This window comes from Lissotriton helveticus, chromosome 8 (assembly GCF_964261635.1).
Source record: "Lissotriton helveticus chromosome 8, aLisHel1.1, whole genome shotgun sequence".
NCBI lineage: Eukaryota > Metazoa > Chordata > Amphibia > Caudata > Salamandridae > Lissotriton > Lissotriton helveticus.
Window position 1 is genome coordinate 1,652,164,740 of NC_136069.1, and position 25,234 is coordinate 1,652,189,973.

General features: G+C 46.7%; 1 protein-coding gene across 2 annotated transcripts in view; it reads right to left on the reverse strand.

Moving 5' to 3' along the window:
* Positions 1–24,227, reverse strand: part of APBB1 (amyloid beta precursor protein binding family B member 1) — a 295,415-nt gene extending 271,188 nt beyond the window's left edge. For both annotated transcript variants that reach the window (XM_078658717.1, XM_078658716.1), the window contains exon 1: positions 24,089–24,227. The gene's annotated coding sequence lies outside the window, so the exon portion shown is untranslated. The remainder of the gene's footprint in view (positions 1–24,088) is intronic.
* Positions 24,228–25,234: the final 1,007 nt, after the last annotated feature.

Genomic DNA, 25,234 nt, shown 5'->3' on the forward strand with positions numbered 1-25,234 from the left:
AAAAAAAAATCACAGGTCATTTGCAAGATGTTACAGTGGGCTACCAAACACAGCTTACACTTAATTCAAGTGGAAATGCATGCACTTGCAGCAAAACCCTGGAGCCCAAGACTAAAAAGATAATATCAAGAAGAAAAAAATATATTTTGGTCATAGGACTGGGCCTCAAAAATGCAGCAAGGCCTAGTGGTGAACGAGAGTAATATGATCTGAATGTAACACCAGCAGCAGAAGAGCCTTATGCAAATACTGTATATATTATTAATTAGGTCTCACATGCAGTGAGGATTTCAGTCCAATTCAAATACAACTCCGTTGCTCAAAACAAAACCCTGAAGGAAACTATCATTATGATAAAATTATGATAAAATTATGATAAAATTACTCAGTGGCCTCTTACAATTATCTGGTCTGGTTTTTGGAACGGGCAAAAGCAAATGTTCACCTCAATCATCTGGCCTCAAAAGCTAATAAAGTAACACACCTGTTAAGACAACTAAATCGGAACCTGACCAGCCCCTCTGCTAGCCCAATTTTGATAGCTCTAAGAGCAAAGCTTCTGCCCGCAATCTCCTACGGGCACTTGGCATTTCCAGGGAAGTTGGATGCACTCCTCACCTCTGCCCAAATTAAGGCGTACAAGTCGGTGTTACACATCCCAAGGTCCGCTAGGAGAACCAGGTTGAGACTGGAGCTTGGCCTTGCAAGGCCAGACGTGATCGGCCAGGGGGAGCTCATCAAATTGTACCTAAGGATATTAAAGGCCCCGGCCAACTCCCTAAAATACCATCTGCGCCCCATCTTCGAAGACCCAGCTTCGACATGGCACACTAGGCTGGGTATAGCAACTAAAACCCTTAAATTAGTAGAAGAAAACCTACCGCAGCAGGACATCCCGTTGAACTTCTGGAAGAGAGCTATCAATAAACAGGTGAATGAAATCTCCTTTGAACTTGATCATAGATCCACTCGTCGAAGCTCCAATTTGGAACCCCTAAACAACTCCTACACGGTGGGCAAAGCACAACCATATCTAAGCGAGGCCATCACAACACATGCCCGAAGTAAAATTCTATCCATGAGGCTGGTTACACTCGGGATAGCCGATTTCAACCCTGCTTGGGCCCAAAAAGGGGTTCCCACATCATGCAGGCTTTGCACATACAAGAGGGAATCCTGGCTGCACCTCCTTTGCTGCTGTCCTTATTTCAAGAGCGAACGTCGGCGACTGCTGCGCCCGATCTGTCTCAATGAGAACATTACAACATGCTCAGAAGCATCAGCCCTGTGCCTGTCAACCACCAACACCATGTACCTAGCGCGATCAGCGAAATTTGTTCACCAAATTAGTATAGCACTAAAAACTCATAATGAGAGTACCCCCCCCCCCCAACTTAGGATAATCACTACAACAAGAACTGATATGAGCTGAACAAAACCAGACCCGTTGTTCCACCGAAAAAGTCACCAGCTCCCCATCGTAACCAGCAACGCAAATTCTTTCCTGAACCAATACAAACGCTGGGAACTTTTAAACATTGAGACTAAGACTGCGGGAGTTGCACTCCTCTCCACCCATTTTTTTTTTTGCTCTCCCCTATATACTATTATCCTAATCACCATAGGTACATTTTCTTTTTTATTCTTTATCTTGTTTAGAAGGTCATTTTAGAATTATTGATCTTTGTACTTTCTCTTTTACTGTAAAGATTTTAATTAATTGCGCAGTCAATAAAAACCATGTCAAACCATGATAAAATTACTGCTCGCCAGTTGGTAAACTCAGTGGTACTCGAAATTGTGTCATACCAGCAGATGTGTGGATTTAATCCCTCTGGAATTAAATGCCACCAGCAGGAAAAACACATTCTCCAGAATACATTTTCAGCAGCAAAGCCAATGGCGCTACAAGCAGATATCGACTACTATCAGTGATCTCTTCAGCAAACTATTACATTTTTAATTCAAAGGCAGAAAGATGAGCCCTGGAAGCACAGGGTACTTGAATTTATGGTACTCTACTTTCATTGTACATAATATGTCGCATAAACAAACAAAATTCCCAGCAGTATCGGTTTCTCACTCCTCACCACCTGATGATGGAATTCCAAGTGGCCGGCAATGTGTGGCTAGGCTACCTGGACACCAATAATGAAGACTAAATGAACAATGTCATCACTTCCAATACTCTGACAAGGGAATACCACCAGACGGTGGCTTTACAACAGCAGAGAAGTTCTGGCACTTGCACTTCAATTTTTATTAAAAAGTGTACCTCCGCCACCCCCCAATTCCCATTCCCCCCTGACAGCATTTACAAAGGACAATGACACAAGCCAATGACAGATATGGGCGGGGCTTCTTTTCCATACTCCCATACAGCAGGTCGCAGAACATCGCATGCGCTGCCCAGGCGCGACCTAAAAAAAACAGTAGACCTACCTATTCCACAGAATGTAAAGAGACTCACAGCAGAAGGCATCCTAGACAACCCCCATCATTTCACAACTTTCAATGACCACAAAGAACCCTTACTTCATATGCTGGAGCAGCTGATTATCTCAGTATCCTGGGAAGGGCTGGATTCTACTGTAGGCAGTAAATTTACACCTACAAAAGCATGTGTTCCTTGAATGGCATGCATACTACTGTGCACAGTAACTTTACACCTAGGAGGCATGTGCTCCTGGGAAGGGATGTATACTACTGCGGGAAGTAACTGCCAATGGTTTTCCTGGTGCCTGCTCAGTAAAGAGGACCCAACTCTTCAGTAGAATACAAACAGATTAGTGAAGAGGCACAATAGCACATATATAAACTGGAGAAAAGAGCGCCATGCTACACAGTCACATTTGTATAGAAACAGGTCTCAATACAAGCATATAGTGTAACTTCCTAGGGTCATGAGGTAGAGAATGTTGCATCAGGATGGGCCACTGGCACTACCCAATGGTAGAAATTCTATAATTATATAGTAATATTTGCCAAGTGATGTGGACAGCTGCTGCTACTTCTGGCACACCACCATTTCTCAGAACACATTCAGAGGTATACAACGCAGTCTCGGTTAGACCCAGTGCATTAACAGAGGTGCACAGGAAACCGCTCAAGCAACATAGCCTGACTGGGACACCACGCATTCAATGCTCGCTGATGTGAAGTATCGGTCATGCCACTTAGCGCTGGGAGGAGATATCTTTACAAGTGCTGCAGGGTTAACACTGCTTATGGCTAATCCCATTACTTGCCTCCTATTTAAGACGTCATCTAATTACACCACATCACTCCGTGACATCCCAATTGTTTGCACTGTATTGCTACGGTAGTTTCAGTCCACATTGCTTTTCTCAATGTCTGCCGACTCCACTTATGTTCTCATGTTTATACAGGTGGACTCCATCTTGGTTTACAATTAAAGAACGAAGCTTCCTCCACCCACTGGGACTTTCAAATCACAGCCTTCACAACACACGTCATGAGGTATAATGTGTTAAAGCGTAACCAGCTAGTCTCCAAAGGCAGTCTTTGCTCCTAATGACTTAAGTCAGACAGCATTACTTGAGCGCTGACACTTGCCTTTAAAATACTACTAAAGACTTTTCCTTTTATCCTTTTGATTCTCTGCGAGACCATTTGGTGTCATCTTGATTCTCTTCACAAAGAACATACTACCATATACAGCCTTGCTGTAAATCACTAGCATCAGAGGGACAACAAGAACACATTGGCAGGAGCCCAGGCAAGTGGGTTTAATGCCATCTTTCTGCATCAGCTTTGCTTTCTGCCAGGGCCTTGCTCAATCAGCCACAAAGGCTTTTAAGACATAATGGACTGACCGCTAGATCTAATGACCGCGCTGATGCTGCGGAGCCTTTTCAGCTTCTCACCTTTGATGTAAGGGCATATAGAATAAGCCATGCAACCACCATTGCCCAGATATGCTGCTGTGGAAGAGAAGGGTCAGTTGAGAGGAGGTCAATAATTGCAGCACAAGAACTGGACCATCTAAGAGTACACTCTTTGATAGAGTATCACCAGGGGCCACAGGGCATCACCAGCAGTAAAATTAGGTGTGTCTTTTTTACTGGGTACAGAAAGTAATTCTCATTTCAGATCGGAGTCTTAGGGCGTTAACATTTATTTATAATTAAAACAAACAGGGAGGGATTGTTGAAATATGTACTGTCATTATAGATATGTTGCATAAATACATTTTTTCTTTTATTTCTGCTTAAAAGCAGAGCTTTCAGTCATCACAAATATGGGTTTCTCACTTTTCAACACTTGATTATAGAAATCTTAGTGGTCAACAGGGTGGGAAGGCCTGGACTCCAAAGAAGGATAAATCAAACGTTTATCACTTCCAATACTATTGTCAAGGGCATACCACCAGAAGGCAACGTGACAGAATATCTTTCAGCACTTGCACGTAATTTTATTTTTAGTGTCCTCCCCCTACGACCAGACAGCAAAAGTGAGAACTGAATTAAGTTTGTCAGATGGCGGCCCTCACAACCTACCGCCCCCTCAATCTACCTCTCAAAACTGGTAGCTGGGGATGAAAGGTGAAGAAGCTAGGTGGTATGAGTCAATTTTATTATTCCCCACAATAGCTCATTCTCACTATAGTCGGTCTACCTGCAACAAAAAGCGGGGGCCCTACCTGGAGCAGCTACTGCATATTCCACATAATCAGTAGTGCATCAGAATTGCAAGTAATTTTAATATACTAATAATAAACTTAGGAAATGACAAATAAGCACTAGAATAAGCAATACAAAAAAGGCCTCGTAAAATCTACTCGCTCACTCGCAATTGCGAGTCAAATTTTATCAGGGTGAGCTATTTTTAGCACCTACCAGTCCTCTCTGGTGAGTAAACTTAGGCTGGAAATGAACATGTGTTCTATTCATTCAGAAAGTGAATGAGCAATAAAGATGCCATTAAATCTTGTTTTTATCTTGACACATTTGCGGTCTGTTCAAGGAAAAAGGTCAAATGTCAGTTTGTCTTTTAACTAATTGCTGCTTGAAAATTAGGTTTATTTTTCTCTCCCTTACTAGATTTAGAGGTTTGTGTCAAGTGGGCCATCTGAAGACGGCAGTTATTTTTCTCTAACACATAACATTTAAATAAACAGCTTGAAAACTAATATTACAAGATATAGCGGGAATTACACATTTTTCTTGCAATTAAAAAGTGTAATGCAAACAAAGAGTTAAATAGAGAGTGGATAGACCCACAACGCAGACCAAGGCAGGCGTGGGGAACGGATACTGGGGTAACAGCCGAGAGATACAGACTGGTAGATTACTTGTGCTCCGGTGGTGGAGGTTTCGGCAAATGCAAGATTCAAGTCGATACAATTTAACATCCTGCATCACAGGTACCCGACACAGATTGTACCAAGTGAGACATGCCGAGGATGATCAGCCTCGAGCCATAGGTACAACGCAGGAAGTGCCTCATTTCTTGACTTGGTATGACTGTGCCCCGTGATGCTTGTGTTAGGGGAAGAGGTATTTGTAAAACTGTCTGCAGTAACAGGAATACCATTGGATTGGGTCCCTCAACAGGGGCTATTAGGAGTAATGCCCAGGGTATAGAAGAGAAAAATGCAGGATAAGTTCCTGTGCCTGGCGGTGGTACTGGCATTGCGATGGTGTGGATGGGCTCCAGGGGAGTCAGTATAGCCTTGTAGGTCAGATGTAGTCAGCTTGGGCGCTTGTAGAAAAGACATACATTAAACTAGCCAGGACAGATGAAAAAGTGATCGAAGATCAGCAGATCTGAAAGCATCCCCTAGATGACTTTGCAGAAGTTGAATCGGGGGGGGGGGGGGTGTATGACACTTGGAAAAGACCCATACAATAAAAAGAGAACTGATGCACAGAATACATTAGAGAATACTAATTCTACTCATTTAAGGGAAAAGGTCGTCATGCAGCGTAGTGTACGGCTATTATGTGGAGAAACAAGTAATAATTGGTTCGTGTTACTCCTGCTTTGTAAATATGTTTATATTGTGCAGGGGATGCAGGGACTGTATACGTATGTACCAATGATATTGAGGAGCTGAGACTGGCTGCGAGTGCGATCGGCGCTATGCTCTTTTTTGTTTGGCGTTAACAAAACCAATAATAAATAACTATTTACATAACCATCGCCCCCCCCCCCAAAAAACATTTGGCAGAGTGTACACACTTTAATAAAACAGCCAAGGGAAAGAAAGAATGGGAGGTGTATGAACAAAGTTATGTTCAGTGAGCATTAAAATAGCTGGATAATGAGGATATTGGATGTATTTACTTTCCCAGCATGCCGCATTCATTAGCCTTTCTATGTAGCAGAACTCAAAAAGCCCCGCTGCATGATGAGATCATGCAATGACACACACATGTGCAGCCGTGCTTAAAACCAATCTCTTCTGCGCAGAACGTGCATTCAGCTACGTGCTGTTCTACCCAGAGGGTGTTCATGTCTGGTCCTTTATTTCATACGGAGGGGGAATCTCGTGCCTCGCCACGTATGACTGGACAAGCCCCTTGTGCACCTTCCCCATTTAACTGAAAACTGCAATCGTTTCAAAGGGCATCATCTAGTGCTCAGGGGAAAACCGGTGCTCTTGTTAGGCAACATGCAGGATCTTGGTGGACATTTAAAAATGATAAGTATATGCATTTTTCTGTGCACAATGGCTGTAAAGTGTAGTTGCTGGAAGTCACAGCAGTTTTAACTAATCTAGTCTTTGTGCTCCCGGAGAAACAACTTAAGTGTTGCAATGCGATCCTAAAATGCTGCATTCTGCTGCTGACGAGGCCCTGCTATTGAGAAAATGTAATCAGGGCTGGGTTCATTAACAGCACAGCCAGTGATTCCCTACTCCTGAACGAGGCAGTCGCAGGACGAAAAATGACATCTCAGCCTATGGGATTATCAAAACCTACAGAATTCCCTTTTTAGGTCTCGCTGACGTTGCAGCGCGAAGCGCTGACGCCAGCGAGACTTATTGTCACCGTGTAGGTAGCGAAGTGGGACAGGAGAGGTGCACGAGCTTAATAAACCCATTGCAGTCAATGGCTGTGACCACATACTTTAGGAGACACGCGCTGTGAATGCGCGCTTCTCTTCTCGTGCTCTCCCACACTTTTACGTTCACAGCGCGTGTCTCCTAAAGCGCGCGGTCACAGCCATTGACTGCAATGGCTTTGGTAAGCTCGTCAGCAGGGCCGCGCGCGCAGCAAGCAATCTCGGCTTTTACAAGGACGGGCGGGGGCCGTGCTGGCCAGTTAATGGGTGCTCGGGGAGACGTCTCATTCCATGGACGGGCGAAACATTCTGCAGCAGGCACCAATAACGGTACAAGAGCATTCCCCACACACTTCAGCCCTTCGTCCTGCCTAAGCCGCTCACACTTTTACCCTGCCTCCCCCTCCGTCCATCGCAACATTCTTGCACGTCTCCCCCTTTCACCACTGTCACCCATGCTCTACCGTTCCACCCTGGCTCCATCTACTTACCCACATATCCTTCGACCATTGGACCGTTCCACTCCACCCCCCCACCCCTTAACACTTTCCAACCGCTCATTTCTCCCTCAGTCCGTTTACTTACCCATCGGCCCGCGGTCCCCCGTCCACCTATCGCTCTCACCTCTGCACCCGCCTCTCTCACTATTCTTACCTGCTTCTCCCAATCCGCTCCCCTCCTCTCTCCAACCGGGAATCTCGTCATGCAGGTAAGTTGTATCTTTTTTATCTGCTAATGCTGTAAACGGCCTAGATGTATTTATTCTTTTCCTGGTGTAACACAACCACACACAACAATCTCCAGAGGCAGAACAACTATAAATCACACATACCCACAGTGATCTATTCACTCACAAATCCAATCAAACAGACCAACCAACACATCCCAGGAAGTTACAATCATAGCAACCCCACATGCACAAAACAGAACTTTATTTTTATAAACTCAAAAATAATAATATTACTAAAATGTAACTCAGTATTTATTTTTATTTGTTCTTCAAATTACAAACATCTCTGTAGCAGGCACACAAACCCACTGGGCGATCGTGGTGGTTGTTCCCCTGTGACACACAACGTTTCCCAAATAGGCCAAGTTTTTAACGTTGTAGGTTGGGAAGAGCTTGACAGCAAAGGGTTAATTTCAAATGTTTCTATGCGATAAGATACATTATCATTTACAACACCAATTACAATCGCAAAAGCTCTAATGCGGGCAGAGCGGCTGGCTGACTCTGGAGCACGTTCCGATCCCCGGTGCCGGCCTCAGCTCAGCTCGGCACCATATGACTGTGGGCAATCGCTAATTTAATTTCCCCGACTGCCCCCAGCGCCTTAAAACCATAAGGGGGGATATCTTTGCGCTTTACAAATATGAATTATTCCTTGCACATGTATAAAATAATATTTCTTTATTCTAAAAGGTATAACATATTCACCCACTCTGACTGGCATCCTGGCTGATCTCTGTACAGCTGCCGAACACAACAGAGGTCACACATCACAGTCACTACATCACCTACTCAGCACCGACAGTTACAGCTGCCTGTTTTGTCTTCGAGGGATCACGTTTGTTTTTACACTACTAACCTCATATTTTATAGCGTTCTTAAGCAGTTGGAGAGGTATGTGTATTTATTTTATTCACTACCACTCAGCCAGAAAGGAGTAAAAAGAAGAAAACTTCATCTAATGGCTAAAATACTGGTTTTGTAGGGCCAGTCGTTAGCATTTCTTTGGAACAATTTCTCACTTCTCAGCACACGTGGCACCTAAAAAATCTCTTCCACCTTTAACAAGCATTTACAATGCAACGGTCTCGCCTTTGTAAAAGTTAGAGCTATTGGCATTGTAAATGACAAATTTTGTATTTATGTGTTGGTTTTGAAAACAGATAAATAAATGGCAGTGTCATTTACAATGCCAATAGCTTAATCTCTCCCAAATGCGAGACCTATTGCATTTGCACACACACACAGAGCCACAGACACACACACACACACACAGACAGAGCCACACAGACAGAGCCACACACACAGCCACCCACACAGAGTCATTCACATAGAACCACCCACACACACAGAGCCACCTACACAGAGCCACCCTCACACACACAGAGCCACCTACACAGAGCCACTCCACACATAGAGCCACCTACAAAAAAAGCTATCCACCTACAAAAAAAGCTATCCACACAGAGCAGGGCACAGGCACTTCCATGAAGTGTCAACTTATGCCGGTGGGGTGAGGGAGTGTGTGGGGGGCTGCACCCCGGCCCCTGGCTGGAGGGATGGGTCTTCCATGAAGTGTCAACTTATGCCGATGGGGCAAGGGAGTCTGAGAGGGGGGGGAGTGGGAGGGGGGGTTCACCCCTGGCTCCAGGCTGGAGGTTCGGGAGGGAGAGTCCACAGAGACTTCCATGAAATGTTAACTTATGCCGGTGGGGCAAGGGAGTGTGAGAGGAGAAAGTGGTAGGGGGAGAGCAGTTGGCCAAACGGCTAAGGCGGTCAACCTCGAATCTGGGGAACCGGGTTCGAGTCTCGGCAAGGACGCTGAACCTCCTGTGATTTTGGGAAAATCACAATCTCCCCGTGCCTACCAAAAATGAATGTGTCCTCATGTAACGCAGCTGGTGCTATGTAAAGCACTCTAATACCCGATACCTTCGGGTCAAGTTTGCGCTGTATAAAACTCAGTTAAAAAAAAAAATGTTTAAAGTCCATTCTCAATACAGTTACTTGAGATAATATCAGGGATTCAAAAAAATCACTACCACCAATATGCTGGAAAGAACACCATTTCTCAAATTTGGCGTATAACAGTCCCAAGCACTGCACTCACCAGAGATCATTCTTCAGGTCTGTCAAAGCACACATTCACCTTCTGTTTCCAGAGCATATATATATATCAGCCATGCTCTTCCAGTTTTTAACCAAACAGCACTATGAACGCTGAACGTTTTAGGCAACGGGAGGGACAAACTGAACCTGGAGAGCCTAAAGCAAATAAAGCCAACAAATAGATAGCCAAACTAACATTTGCAAGCCAATTAGTCTCGCATTTGCGAAAGTTAGAGCTATTGGTGATGTAAATTAAAATGGGCTTTACTTTTGTTTTTTGCAGTTATGTGTTGATATCTGCATAGAACTTTTGCTATTCGTACCTTCACTACACAAAGATAAGTAAATGTAAAGTAGAATCTCTCATAAAGGAAGATATTAAACAAACTATCCCTTCATTTAAGTTCAATATTATAACCATTCCATCTTCTATCATGTAGCAATTTCCTCACACTTGCCGGTTTGCAAGTTTATATAGCCAAAGCTCAAGAACCGGATGAAATTATTTTTTTCAACTGCTCGTAACACTTACGGGCCGAGGGGATCTGGTTTTTGGAGAGCTTGGCAGGCGGAGCCTAGGTGCTGGGGAGATGAGCGAAGAAAGCTGCAATCAAACAACTACACAGCTTCTGAAGTGGGAGGGCAGAGAGAGAACGGGAGCAGCTTGTTGAAAATGTACCTTGTGCTTTTTTTCTCCAGTTTTTGCTTTGCGCTGCAATGGCTACTTTCAAAAGTAGGGAAGTATAAATGCTCCTTTTTGAGTGCAACCGTAGCACTGCGACACGAGTATCGTTTTTGGCCCATATTTGTAAGCATATACACAGTGATCAAAAATTTCCAAAGAAAGTACAGCGGTATTGTAGAGGAATGAAGAGCACATCATAATTTCCTGTAAAATCACAGTTGTTTTCAGTGGCGGCCAACACGGATCAGGGATGGCGGGCTGGATCAATGTTAACAACAAAAAAAACAATTACCTTATCGCTGCGTCCAGGCTCCATCTCTCCTCTGTCTGATTCAGGTCAGGAACCAGGAAGCACACCCAGGCTCCCCTGACCAATCATAACACTGCAATGTAGCATTGTGATTGGTCTGAGCGCTCAGACAGGTACTGGGGGCCTATGCATGTTCTTCATGTAGGCTGTAATGAAAAGCGCGCAGAGGGCTAGCTAAGCATTCATGTGCACTGGGAGTGAGCAACCCACTCCTCCCCTGCTCTGAGAGCAGAGTAGCCCGCCAAGCAGCTGGAAACAGTACACTGATTTTATGTTTCCTTTATTTACACTGCTTAAAAATCAGTGGGGTGATGCTCCCCCACATAAGCGGAGGAGCCGCCACTGGCTGTTTTAAAGAATGCTAGTTTAAAATGTTAATGAAAAAGAACAGCCTTCCCTCATACTTCCTGGTTAACACAGGACAAACAGAAGTTACACGCCTCTTGCACCCATCCAAAACATGTTCCACTACTGAGTCCATATAGTTAAAAGCAATTAAGTGTTTTGGGGAGGGAATCTTAAACATGCTGTCAATTAAATTAAATCCCCAACTTCACCGAGGCTTGCCATCGGGTCGCGATCATCAAGAACACACAGACAAAGAAGAGCTTTTTAGGTTTCGCCTGGCGTCCACTGCGCAGCAGTGTTCGCGCAGGCGAAATCTTTTGAGTTTCAGTATGGGGCTTTAACCCGCCTCTCTGTTTCATTGGCTAGCTCCATAAATGGAGGCTAGCCATTGGAACAGAGATGCGTCAGTCATTGTCCGAGCAGATTCGTGGGCGTTCCGGCGATTTTTTCGCTCTCCGCCCCTTTAACAACGTCATTGCGGCGGTGGGCAGATGGTTTTTTTTTCCGTCATGTTTTGGTCTTTTTTGAAGTGTCTTTTGCCGGAGTGGGCTGCGCGATTGTCGTCTCTGTGGCTTCTTTCCGTCTTGTTTTTTTGTTGTCGTCTTTGTTTTCCGTCTTTGCGTGGCTTGTTGTTGTCGTGTCTGTTTTCCGTCTTTGCCTGGTATGTATGCTCCTGTTTTTGCATTTAAGGTAAACTCGTGGCTGTCGTCTTTGTTTTCCGTCTTGTATGCGTGAGCTCCTCATCCCCCTCCCCTCTCGTTCCTTGTGTGCGTGCGCTCCTCACCCCCTTCCCCCTTGTTGCTTGTGTGCGTGAGCTCCTCACCCCCCCCCCCCTCGTTGCTTGTGTGCGTGAGCTCCTCACCCCCCCTCGTTGCTTGTGTGCCTTTAAGATCTAAAACCAATGCAACCCGTCTCACAAGTTTATTGAACATAAACGCCATCCGCCCTAGTTACATCCGATTACCTAGTTCATGCTCGTTGTAAATTTAATCTACTTTTATGAGGATGTGGATTGAACAACAATACTGATCGTGGAGCATCAAGTATATTAGTTTAATCAGATGTAGGGGTGCTTGTTACTAACAAAACTGCATCATTTTCAGCACAGGTCAGCCTAGTGGAGGTAGGTAAAGTCTGTGAGAAAAGTTAAATTGTTAAAAGCGCTGTGGTTGTTGGTTAAGTGCCATTGTGTTTTGTTTTTGTTGCTGAAGATGCATGGCGGAAAAAACTGCTTCATTTCGAAGTGGTCACGGTGATAATTACTTCCCGTTTTTTTATTGAAAGTAATGGGTTTGCTGCTTTAGGGCCCGGCTACCGTTCTAACTTGCTGCGAGTATACTTTAAATCCGTGATACTCAATGTACGGCCCATGGGGCCGCTTGCGTCCAACTTGACCTTTACATGCGGCCCCTCCTTGTAAACAGCAGCAGTGTGTGGGGCTCGCAGTGTGTGGGGGGCTCGCAGTGTGTGGGGGGGCTCGCAGTGTGTGGGGGGGCTCGCAGTGTGTGGGGGGCTCGCAGTGTGTGCGGGGGCTCGCAGTGTGTGCGGGGGCTCGCAGTGTGTGCGGGGGCTCTGTGTGGGTGAGTGGGGGGCTCTGTGTGGGTGAGTGGGGGGCTCTGTGTGGGGGGCTCTGTGTGGGGGGCTCTGTGTGGGGGGGCTGTGTGTGTGTGGGGGGCTCTGTGTGTGCGGGGGGCTCTGTGTGTGCGGGGGGCTCTGTGTGTGCGGGGGGCTCTGTGTGTGCGGGGGGCTCTGTGTGTGCGGGGGGCTCTGTGTGTGCGGGGGGCTCTGTGTGTGCGGGGGGCTCTGTGTGTGCGGGGGGCTCTGTGTGTGCGGGGGGCTCTGTGTGTGTGCGGGGGCTCTGTGTGTGTGCGGGGGCTCTGTGTGTGTGCGGGGGCTCTGTGTGTGTGCGGGGGCTCTGTGTGTGTGCGGGGGCTCTGTGTGTGTGCGGGGGCTCTGTGTGTGTGCGGGGGCTCTGTGTGTGTGCGGGGGCTCTGTGTGTGTGCGGGGGCTCTGTGTGTGTGCGGGGGCTCTGTGTGTGTGCGGGGGCTCTGTGTGTGTGCGGGGGCTCTGTGTGTGTGGGGGGTGGGCTCTGTGTGGGTGTGTGTGTGTGGGGGGGCTCCGTGTGTGTGTGGGGAGGGCTCTGTGTGGGGGGCTCTCTGTGGGGGTGTGGGGGTGTCATTTGCGAGAGATTAAGCTATTGGCATTGTAAATGTCAATGCTATTTATTTATCTGTTTTCAAAACCAACACAAATAAAAATGTTGTCATTTACAATGCCAATAGCTCTAACTTTTGCAAAGGCGAAACCGTTGCATTGTAAATGCTTGTTTTAATGTTGCCTACACCTGGAACGTAGACAAAGTAGATAGGTTCATGCAACATTTCTGTAAGCAGCAATATTAAGTCTTTTGTCCTAAACCAACATGTTTCACTACTGGGACCCCATAGTTCAAAGCAAGTGAGTAAGTGGGGGAGAGGCCGGTGGGAGAGGGAATCTTAAACATGTAGTCAAATGAATTAAATCCTCTCCAGCTAGGAGAGTGATTGTACAATTGTTGTTACAGCACAATGGAGCGATCGCAGGGCTATAGTACTGCATGTGGTTGTGCGCCCCAGCGTACAGCCAAGTGAAGTCTACTGCGAAAATTCAAGCATGTTTATGCAGCACTCCCACATGTCTCACCTTGCCATTGGGTCACGATCGGGCGTGCACATTGACGGAGAGCCTTTTTTAATGTTGCTTGCATCACGAAAGTACAGTAAGCAGGTAGTTTCAGGCAACGTTCGAGTTATTAAGATGCAGATGAAAACAAAATATCCTATAGAAACATAATAGAGAGAAAGAATAAAAATGCACCTATTGTTTTGTTTCGGTCACCGGGAGGGAACTCTTGAGAGCTCAGTCGAGGGACGCTCAGAGCATGCGGCATGCAAGACGAGGGAGCACTGTACAAAGTAGCTCAGAAGCACTACTGTGCACAGTGCCCCCTCGACTGAGCTCTCAAGAGTCCCCTCCCGGTGACCGAAACAAAACAATTTGAGCACGGAAGGCACAAATCACAAGCCTTCCCAACATAAATTAGTTGAATTATGGGAAAGACAGAAACCCAAAGTGATGTTCACAGAACAAAACTGTGTTGAAAGTGTGCAGGTCATTTATAAAATGTTTGGGTGCAGAGTATGGAATAACGCAGAAACACTCGACAAAATATGACTGTCCCCATTTTTCTGTTTTTCGGTCTCGCGCTTAGCGTTACACTGCGCATCAGTGTTTGCGCAGCAGTGTTCTCGCAGCGAGAGTCCTTTTGTCCGGGTTTTCGAAAAGGGCCCAGAAAATGAACACGCTTGTGCGTGTTTTTTTTACTTATGCGACCTGCTATTGGCCTTTCTCTGTGTGTTCCTTTTAAAGATAGCACACAATAGGCCAGAGGCTGGAGCATAGCCCCACCCCTGGCCTATTGGTGTCTATTATGCGCATTTCCTGACATATGATTTCAATTATGGTGCCCAGACACTGGCGCGATAATTGAAAGCACATGGGCACGCGCGCACCACTCGCTGCTTTGTTTTTTCTTTTCTTTCGTGCTTGTCGTGGCTTTGTTTTATGCACCACTTCATCTTTATAGTTTAGGCAATGCTTAAATGCAGTTTTCCCCTTGCAGGCCGGTCCTGGCCTGCAAGGCAATGTGGAATCTCATGCATTTCTAAACAGCGGCTCCCCCGCTTCTCCGGGGAGAGCTGCGATGTGGGCCTCCGGACGTCTTGGGAGGGTCCGGTCCCACCCAGACCCTCAGGTAAGTTCTACGGCTCGGGGAGCCCACCCCCGGCCACTCATTTCCATCTTTCGGGGCCCTTTATGCCTCCGTTTGCTTTTCTGAGGTTGGCGGGGTGCTCGGTCCCACCCGGGCACCCCACGCGAACTGCTGGGCTGAGGGCAGCCCCGGGAGCCCACCCCTGGCTGCCCCTGCTGGCTCCCTCCCGGCCTGCACCCCTGTGTGCGGAAGGTGTGCGAGCAGAGGGGCCCGGGACCCCGTCTCCAGGCCCCGTTGAAGTCAGGATGCGCCGTCGCGCACCCTGTAAAATTATGCGGTGGGGGCCTGGGACCCCATTCCCGGGCCCCGTAGTCACGGAGAGGGGCCGGGACCCCATCCCCAGGCCGGAGGAGTGCCACCGCACTCCCCCGCAGTTTAGGAAGACCGGAAGAGGCGAACGCGCCTGCCCACTGGCAGACTAGAAAAATCCAGCCGGCTGCACACAGGGGTGCGGTCCAGGAGGGAGCCGGCAGGGGCAGCCGGGGTGGGCTCTCCGGGCTGCCCTCAGCCCAGCAGTTCGCATGGGGTGCCCGGGTGGGACCGAGCACCCCACCAGTCTCAGAAGAAGCAAACGGAGGCATAAGGGGCCCGGGTGTGCCCGGGTGGGACCGGGCCCCTGAAAGATGGGAATGAGCGGCCAGAGGTGGGCTCCCCGAGCCGTAGAACTTACCCGAGGGTCCGGGTGGGACCGGACCCTCCCACGGTAACCAAGGCAGCCGGAGGCCCACAATCGCGGCTCTCCCCGGAGCAGCGGGGGAGCCGCTGTTTAGAAATGCATGAGATCCCACAATGCCTTGCAGGCCAGGACCAGCCTGTAAGGGAAAACTGCACTTTCTCAGCTTGTGGTGGCCCCAGGAGAACGGTGTCACCACCAAATTTGTGCAAAGGTGCAGGGGGAGCTGCTTGAGAAGCGCAGTCTCCCCAGCACGAAATTGGAAATCCCCCCTAAGTGTCATGGGGGCTTGAAAAGGATAACTCCTCAAGGGCTCAGTCAGCAGTTTATCTCCTCTTTGGCTGGAACTTCCGTTCTACAGATGGAGGAGGACTGAAAAGTGCATCAAGGAGTGAAAGGCTGAGTTGGGGATGTCTGGAGAATGACATTCCCTGGAGTTGGAGAGTGTAATTTCACCAGAAATGCATTTACTAAAGGTAATATCTATAGAGGGACTGAAGTTCACATGTGTAATGTGAAGTGCTGGTGTAAGGTGAGGTTATAAGCCAAGTGGGGTTATGCTGTCAGACCTTCCTGCTAGGGTGTCTGGCTGTATACGCATAATCCTGTGATTTAATCTGTGATGCCTTTAGGGGCTGCTATTGCAATGCATTCTAATGATACCTAAATGTGCTGAGTACTGTCATTCTAAAGTGTGCGTAAACATGTATTCTTGCTGTTGCGCTTAGGTGAAGAACCCAGACTGTTAGCCCTCAAGATGTAGATGTGCATACTTTATGGTCAGTAGGAGATGCTCAGTCAGGGTCATGTGTCACAAAGGCAGGTGTACCCCTGTTTAATACTAGTTGAGGTAATGGGGGGGTGGGGGCCACTGAGATGGTGCCAGTGCGTAGGGCCCTCGCTGCAGGTTTTTGTTTTATTTCCTTTCTTGTTTACGAAGATTAGTGCCTGTCCCATGATGGAAGACCTGGAAGGGATTTCAGGAACTACTGTGCATTGAAACAAGCATTTGCAATGCAATAGGTCTCGCATTTGCAAAAGTTTACGCTATTGGCCTGGTTCATGACAATGCCTTTTTTATCTATTTTATAAAACAAACACATAAATGCCATTATCATTTACAATGCCAATAGCTAGTGTTGTATTATTATTAGCAATGCCAACTGCTCACACTTTTATAATGCGAGACCTATTGCATTGCAAATGCTTGTTATTAAATCTCTCTCCCTCTGACATGTAAACGACCGCACACAAGGTTAATGCGAGCAGTGACAGGCGGGTGGCGACTTTCAAGCTCAGCTCCTCTGGGGGGGCTAATAAAATGAAGTGCTTCTGCAGGTAATTTAAATCAAAAGTGGCACCATTGCTCAAGTGCAGAGTCCAGCGAGTGGTGTGTGTAGTCGCCACGGATGAAGCGCGGGGTGCCGGGTTACTTGAAAAAATTATTTAAAGTCCAAGTGAGGGGTGGACGCTATGCTAAAGGGCTGCTTTAAAGAGGCAGTGCTGTGTTGGGCTGGATATAAAAGAAGCGGTCGCCATTGCTATGCGCTTGCATAGAATGTCGTTCTTCTTTAACGGTTAATTAAATCTTGCGAGTAAGGGCACATGTAAGAAGGGCTGTAATTTAGGGAGGTAACAGGAAAGAGGCAAGTACAAAGCAGGAAATACTAACCCAATTGACAAACTAAAAGCCATAATTTACAAAGGACAGGAAGAGGAGCCAATTGTAAAGATGGGAGGAACATGGGCGGAGATTAATGCCGATATCCTGAATACAGTATGTCTCGAAGAGAGAGCGCGAACTCTGCCTAGGCTAGACCTAAAAATGTGAGTTACAAACTACAAAGCCAATAGTAGTCAACGGGCGGAATGCATTCCTAGGTCACTTTTCTGAAAGTCCCCAAGGTGTCTTTAGCAAACCAGACAGCGACCTAAACGGTAAATTGGAAGAACCAATCATTATTATTGTTGATTTAAAAGGCAAGAACTGACTATTGTTAATAGGTCCCTCCTCTCAGTTTCTCTGATCTGCATCGGTCTTAAATTGATTTTAACAGCTTATTTTAATTTGTAATGTATGCTTTGACCTCAGAGCACAAAGGCACTTTATTTAGCACTTCGCTGCAATCACTCCTCCTAAAGCTTCCCTGCCAGCACTTGCGCATTTGCACTCGACTAGTTTTCCTGATCTGCCACAGCATGTAGAGCTTGAGCAGAGGGGAAACAGTTTTATCATAATTGAGGCTCAGAAAGACAACTGCAACCACCATTTTATAGCACAGTCAGCAGTCTAGTCTTCCGAAGCTTAAGAGCTCACAAGAGGCCTCCCTGTGCGGATGCGCTAGACTTAACAGGTCTCTCCTGTCTGCTCTGCATACGTTTTTTATTGATTTAACAGCTTATTTTAATTTTTACTGTATATTTTAAGTTCACACAAAACAACAGCACTTTATTTAGAACTCCGCTGCGATAATTTCTCTAAAATTTCCCTGCTCACACTGACTTGCTCATTTGCACTTTACTTGTTTCCTTGGTCCGCCACGGCATGTGCTGCTTGAGCAGAGCAAAACAGTTTAATCATAATTGAGGCTCAGAAAGACGACTGACTGCCATTTTATAACGCTGTTGACGTCTAGTCGTACAAAGATTGAGGTGTCCTGGCGCTGCAGACGGCGGATACCCTGATCCTTTCTCAGAAGAGGGTAAACAAAGGCCTCATATTATACACTAGCCCAAATGTTTTGAAGTATTAGGGATAAGTCTAGTCTTTTGCATATCCCCAGTCTTCTATGCACAGCAGTACTATTTCTGGAACAAGACGCCCCTCACACATGCAGACACTGCAACTTCGTGTGGCCTTTCCCAAACCCTAAGAAGATCTGAAAGTCTCATAGCGACAATAAATCCAGTCAGCCAGAGCACAAAACAGTCACTTCCCTTTAGGACTTAGCATAGAACCACCACAGAACCTCAAACCAATCTAACTATGTGGTCTCTACTGTAACGCCCGATCCATTCCTAAACATGCTTTAGAACTATGGGATCTTCTTGCTACTGACAAACCGGGTATTTGTTTTATTTCTGAAACGTAGCTTCATCCCATTGCACTTCCCTGTATTCCAATAGCATACTCTTCTGAATACAGTCTGATCAGACAAGATAGAGATTCCAAAACTGGTCAGAGAGTTGCCATTGCCTCTAGCAACCCTGCCTGCTGAAATGTCTCTATTGGAATCACATCTTACTGACTGGGCAGAGCTCTGTGTTTTCAAACTAGAGAGACTCTTGGAGGTGATCTGAAGGGTGCTTTGGTTTACTGCCCTCCAGGTCCCAAAAAAGATTCCAGCAATAAACTGACTGAATGTCTGACACCGCACATCCCGGCATCAGACAATTTCACATTGGTTGGAGACTTCAACTACCATGCCGAGATACATTCAGAAGCAAAAAACATCTGTTCTCAGAACTTGAATCCCTAGGTCTCTTTTAAACGGTCTCAGCTCCCACATATATTGTATTGCATTGTAATTACAGTTATATAGCGCTTACTACCCCTGACGAGGCGTTGAAGCGCTTTTTTCGGCAAGTAGCACGCTACTCTAGAACCCAAGAAGGATTAGTGTTGAATTAGTATAGCAGGTAACACTCTAGACCTTACATTTCCCAATTCACCAAAGCTACAGGTAGATTCCCCCCTTTCCGATGGTCTGGAAAGACAGTTTCTCCATTAATTTCCAGTTCCATATTGGAGAACTTTTGGCCCACAAGACAGCTGCAACTAGAATGATGAGACCGTGGAGGAAGGTATCACTTCCATCCTTTATGCCGTACTACTTCCCCCACCCCACCCTCCACCCCATAATCCGATATCAATCTCGCTCTTGATGATTTTGAGCGCGCATTAAATACCAGTTTCTGCAAAGATTAGCCACCCTAAAATATTTCTCATTGTTATTTGGAGTGCCTTAAAGTAGAAAAAAAGCATCCTGCAGAAATGGAGAACCACTAAATCCCTTGCCAACAAACTTACTTATAAAGAATCTCTAGGCACCTATTATAAAAACATTAGGGAACCAAGAAAGACCCACATGGTATGTTATGTTATATGTTATAGTGAATGTGTAGCGCGCACTGTTACTCTGGAGTGTCCTGGCGCGAAAGAGAGAGCTGGGGTAGAGAGAGAATCATATTAGTTTAATTTGCTGAACAAGTGTGTTTTTAGGGGCTTTTTGAAGGGTTGGAACTCCTGAGTGAGTTGAAGAGCGGAGGGGAGTGAATTCCAAGCATCCGCAGCTTTGACCGCCAGGGACTGGCCCCCCAAGCGCACTCTGCGAAAGCGGGGAATAATCATCCAGCGGTGGGCAGCCGAGCGCAAAAGACGGTTTGGCACATAGAAAGAAAACCGTTTCCACAGATATGAGGAACCCTGCCCATAAAGAGCGCGGTGAGCCAGAGTGATGGCTTTGAATTGCACCCGCTGTGCCACCGGCAGCCAGTGCAATTCCCGTAGGAATAGTCGCGCACTGGATCTCCTGGAAGCATTGAAAAGAAGCCTGGCTGCCACGTTCTGAATGGTCTGGAGCCTGTGCAACAAATATCCCGCCAGTCCAGTATACAGAGCGTTGGCGTAGTCCAGTCTGGACAAGATCAGAGCGCGGGCAATAGTCTCTTTAGCAACTCGCGGGAGAAAGGGGAAAATTTTACTAAGCGTTTTGAGAGTACCAAAACAAGCTCCCGACAATTTCTTTACATGATCTCTAAAGCGTAGATAGAATTAACAATGCAGAAAATTCAACAAAAGAATTATAAAAGATTCTAAAGGAATTCACTAAACTCTCTTCTTCCGCCTCCCCATTCCACTATCCCAGTCTCTCTAGGATCACCTTCTGGACCCTTTTGAAGAAAAATCTTCAAAATCTACCACACTTTCAAATGGTGTCACACAGGAAGGACCAACCTCACTTGCATCCTCAGTCACTAATCACCACGCTTTTCCAGAAATGTTGATCCAGTCACCCCCCAGCAAGTCTTGGTCTTATATGAATAAGATCAAAGTGGGCTCACCAGAGTATCCCTCTCCTCCCTACATCATGGTAAACCTGGCCCAAGCACTTCTCCCCGCGATCCAGGGTCTTTATAATCAGTCTCTGAGCACCAAAACTCTTCCTATAAAATGGAAAGCAGTCCGGTCAGACCTATTTTAAAGAAACCCACAGAAGAATTGCCAACTACAGACCCACATTGTTGCTCTCTTTTCTCAGCAAAATAACAAAGCCTTTGATTAACAAACAGATCACGTCTTGCTAGACCCTCCCAGTCAGGTTTTCATATAGTACAGAAACAGCGATGGTGGCTGTTCTAGATACCAACAAACTCTCCCTAGACGAAGGCCGCCACCCAGCCATGTCGGTATTGTTCCACCTAGCCGGTGCTTTCGACACCATCTAACACTCTATCCTGATCCAAAGACTTGTAAAGATGGGTGTAAGTGGAAAAGCCCTTTGCTGGCTTAAAAACTTTCTGAGAGATCGTACCATGCCCTTGACAAGTGGGTGCCACAGGGTTCCTTCTCGAGTCCCACCCTTTTTAATATCCACGTGGCCCCCCTGGCTCAAGTAATAGGATCATGCAGGTTCGAAATTATATATAAACTTATCTCCAGGTGGCCTAATCCTGAATCCACTAAAATCATGATAAGTGAATGCATGAACCCAAATTGCCCTCTGGATGTTGTCCAACTGCCTTCAATAGAGTAGAGCAAAGACTAAAATCCTGCTTTTCGGCAAGCCCCACGCCCTGTGGTACGAAGAAAGGTGGCCCCCAGATCTGGGTCAGTTCCCACCTTAAAAAGGTAGCAAGGCATCTGGATAGAAGATTGCTTTTCTTTGAAAGAACAGGTAAACTGCGTCTATGATACCGGCTTTAGGATTATGCGCCTACTTAGGAAAACTTTCCAGAGGCTGCCCCTTCAGACAAGAACATTCCTCACTCAGGCACTTTTTATAAGTTGCCTGGACTGTAGCAATGCCCTCTTGGTAGCAGCATATGAAGCTCTCCTAGCTTAACTGCAGGTAGCACAAAACATGGTTGCCCGTCTGGTTTGTAACCTACCAACCCGCTCTCCCTCCGAGCCTACACTCAAACTCCGCATTGCCTACCTATAAAAAAGCCTTCCCTCTTAAAACTCCTCTATCTAGTCCACAAGTCCTTATCAGGAAACAGACCCCTCAACCTGTGAAACAAACTGCAGCCTTAGGTGCCAATGTGCAACCTCAGGTCCAGTGGCAAAGCTTTACTATGCCCTTGCCGCATACATACGGCTAGATCATTTTCATACCTGGCCCCCCCATCATTGGAACTGATTACAATTATATACGGCCTGCTCTGACCTAGCCCTTTTCAAAACCATTCTCAAACTCTGGCTCTTCTGACTCTTTTGATCTCTTCTGCCTGTTAACGCGCAATAGCGCCAAGAAACCCTCTCGGACCGACATGTTCATGCTATAAGAATGAGAATAACTTAGAAGAAATGGAACACTTGCAGGCACCAATACCACCGTACTTTAACTTCCACAACATGTACTTCCACACCATAATTTTAACGCATCCCTATCTCAACAAATCCCAAATCTCGCCTTGTCTGTTAAGCTCTCTCAAAAACCTCTTAAATTCGTTTTTAAAAAGCCAACATACAAAAAAGATCACTCCACAGCCTTCACTTGTGTGTGAACCATATAATAATTCACACCACCACCAACAGTCACTAAAAATCAATGTTAATCAAATCAACCAGGCACCTACCACTTTAGGCCTCCTACAGTACCATGATTCAACCAAGGCACTCCAAAATATCATGCTTAGATATAGCACACTAAGATAAGGGCCAGAGCTCCAAAGGGCTTCCTACCTGACCTTGCATGGACAAGCTTCAACATCTATTCTGAACCACCTTAGAGGTCACTTTCTTTGTCCTGACTTCATGATAGTTCCTTATCTGGTTGTGCAATTTGCTTACACAGGGCCGAGCCAGCCTTTTATGGGCAGCCATATCTAGCCGTTTATAATTGGCATGGTGCAGATCTTGCACATCCTTGTTAGCCTTATTTGGCTTGGTGCCTTATTCTAATTTTGCTGACAGAGCATTACTAAAATGCGTATAACACCCAGAAACCAGTCATTCTGGGAAGAAGCAGTCTGTGAGCCCCTAAGGCAGGAGACCTGACTTATTCCTTGCAGATCAGCAATGATGCATGCATTTGGTACCAATAAATACATTTTACTCTGTTTCTGAGTAACCTGCTATGTCTGGTGAGTTTCATTCCTTTGCTCTTGGGAGAGTGCCAGTATTTCCCTAACACCAAGCCCCATTAGAACCAGTCCCTGAACCATAATACCACTCCCTAAGCACCTTCTCAACAATTAAACGTCACACTAATGTTACTGCAACACAAAACTCTCGTACACCCAAACCCCATGATTACCAACTTACTAGCTCACATATTCTCTAAACAACCTTCACCCAAACCCAGCCCTCACATCTAACCAACTATTTGCTCTGTAACACTAAACTTACCCAGTCCACCCGCCCCAGTACTTCTGACCAGCTCACCGTTGCTCAACGACTTGCATCAATTCTCGTGCTTTCTATAGGGGCTTAAACTTCTAATCAGATTCAATACTTCAGTCAGTCTCAAACCTCCCATCAACTCACATTACTGCCCAATTGTTCCCAATTCCTTCGACTACTCCCAGCAGCCCCCAATACGCTTACATTTCCCCAGTATTCAATAGGCCCCTACTCGCAGCATCATGGCAGCCACCAGCCCTGCTGGCTCCCAGTCACAGTAGATTCCTTAGTTCCCATGGCTCACTATCAAGCGTCCATGCCTCCCATGAAAAGACCTATTACCTTGCATCAATTGCTGCATCCCCCTGTGCCCCCATACGAGTCCAATACCTTGCATCAATTCCTACATCTCACACAAGCTCCAATGAAAGAATCACTAAGACAGGTGTCACATTCCAATCCACACCCCTGACCTACAATCGGCCCTAATACAATCTTGTGCCCTAAAAATCAAGCATAATGTACACCACCCCCGCCCCATGAGCATCAGTGTCATATCTGCCCCCATGCCGCCCCAGCCTTAATGCATCACCCCAATGACCTACAACCACCCCAGAAATATGCCACCACTCTCTAGCCCTCCACCTTCGCTAATAAGGATCACCCCCATGCCGTTCATCAGCCCTGACCCCATCCTTCCAGGACGCCCTTTTATTTTGAACCAGGTACCATACATGCCCGGCGCCCCCACCCCCAGCGGCCGGGTGCCTTGTATCAGCCCCTGTGACCCCTGTAGGCCGCGGGCGCCCCCCGCCGCCTCCGTTACCTGCGCTCTCATACGGGTCCTTGGCTGCCGAGGTTGGGATAACGGGCGGCTCTGGCTCCCATCACAGGAAGCGGCCTGACGCTAGTCACGTGACACACAGCGCAGCTCGGAGACCGCGCCTGCGCACACTCAGCCTCGGCGTTCAGACCCCTCGCCTGACGGACGCCCCGCAGGCGGAAGTCGGCCCGCAGCCTCCCGCGCTCATTGGTTCTGGCTGGCATGAGGGCGGGACGAAGAGAACGATAACAAATAGACCGGGGGTGAAAGGTCGCAGGCTCGAGCCCTCCGGGCACGGTTATTGGAAGCTCTCAATGCGAAGGGCTGAGCGGGGCTGGGGGTTGAGCAAGGCCCTTGGAGGCCCTCCAGTGCTGCCTACAGGGTGCTGAACAGGAAGTAGGATGAAAAGAAAGACTGCTAATTGACATAGGGTTCTGGAATGTTACTGCGCCACCAAATACGCAAAGGGGTGTCCACACCTGGGCTCTTCCACTACAAATCATTGTTTCCACTTGTGTGGATTAAACTAAGTGAATTTTTGGTAAGCGACGCCACCCATCCTCTGGGTGCGTATATAACCTTCCCCCTAATCCCTCAGAATTATCCAAGCATAATCAAAGGCAAGGAGTGAGGGTGGGTTTGTAATAGTCTTGAGGAGGACCTGTAGGGCTAAGAGAAATTAAGATTACTGCTAAGTAATCGGAGCATTATGTCTACGCACTCGTCACAGTCATAATTGCTTGAGGTATACCAAATCATATGCCTTTGATCCAAAAACTGCAAATTGTTACCAGTATTACATGATTAAGCATTTGCAATGCAATAAGTCTCGAGTTTGAGCTATTAGCATTGTAAACGACAATGCCTTTTATTTATGTGTTGGTTTTCAAAACAGGCAAATAGAAGGCATTGAGCCGCATTCATAGAAAGGTGCGCAGCCGCCATTAAAGTTGACAAGCACTTTTTTTGTAAAAGCGCCCCATTCCATGCTTTCACTTTAATAGTGGCCACATACGTTTAGAAGAGCCGTGTCTTAAGAAAGGTGCACGGCCGCCATTAATGTGAAAGCGCGGAATGGGGTGCTTGTAAAACAAAACAAGCATTGAAAATGCAACAGGTCTCGCAATAGAAGAGTTTGACATTTTTCGT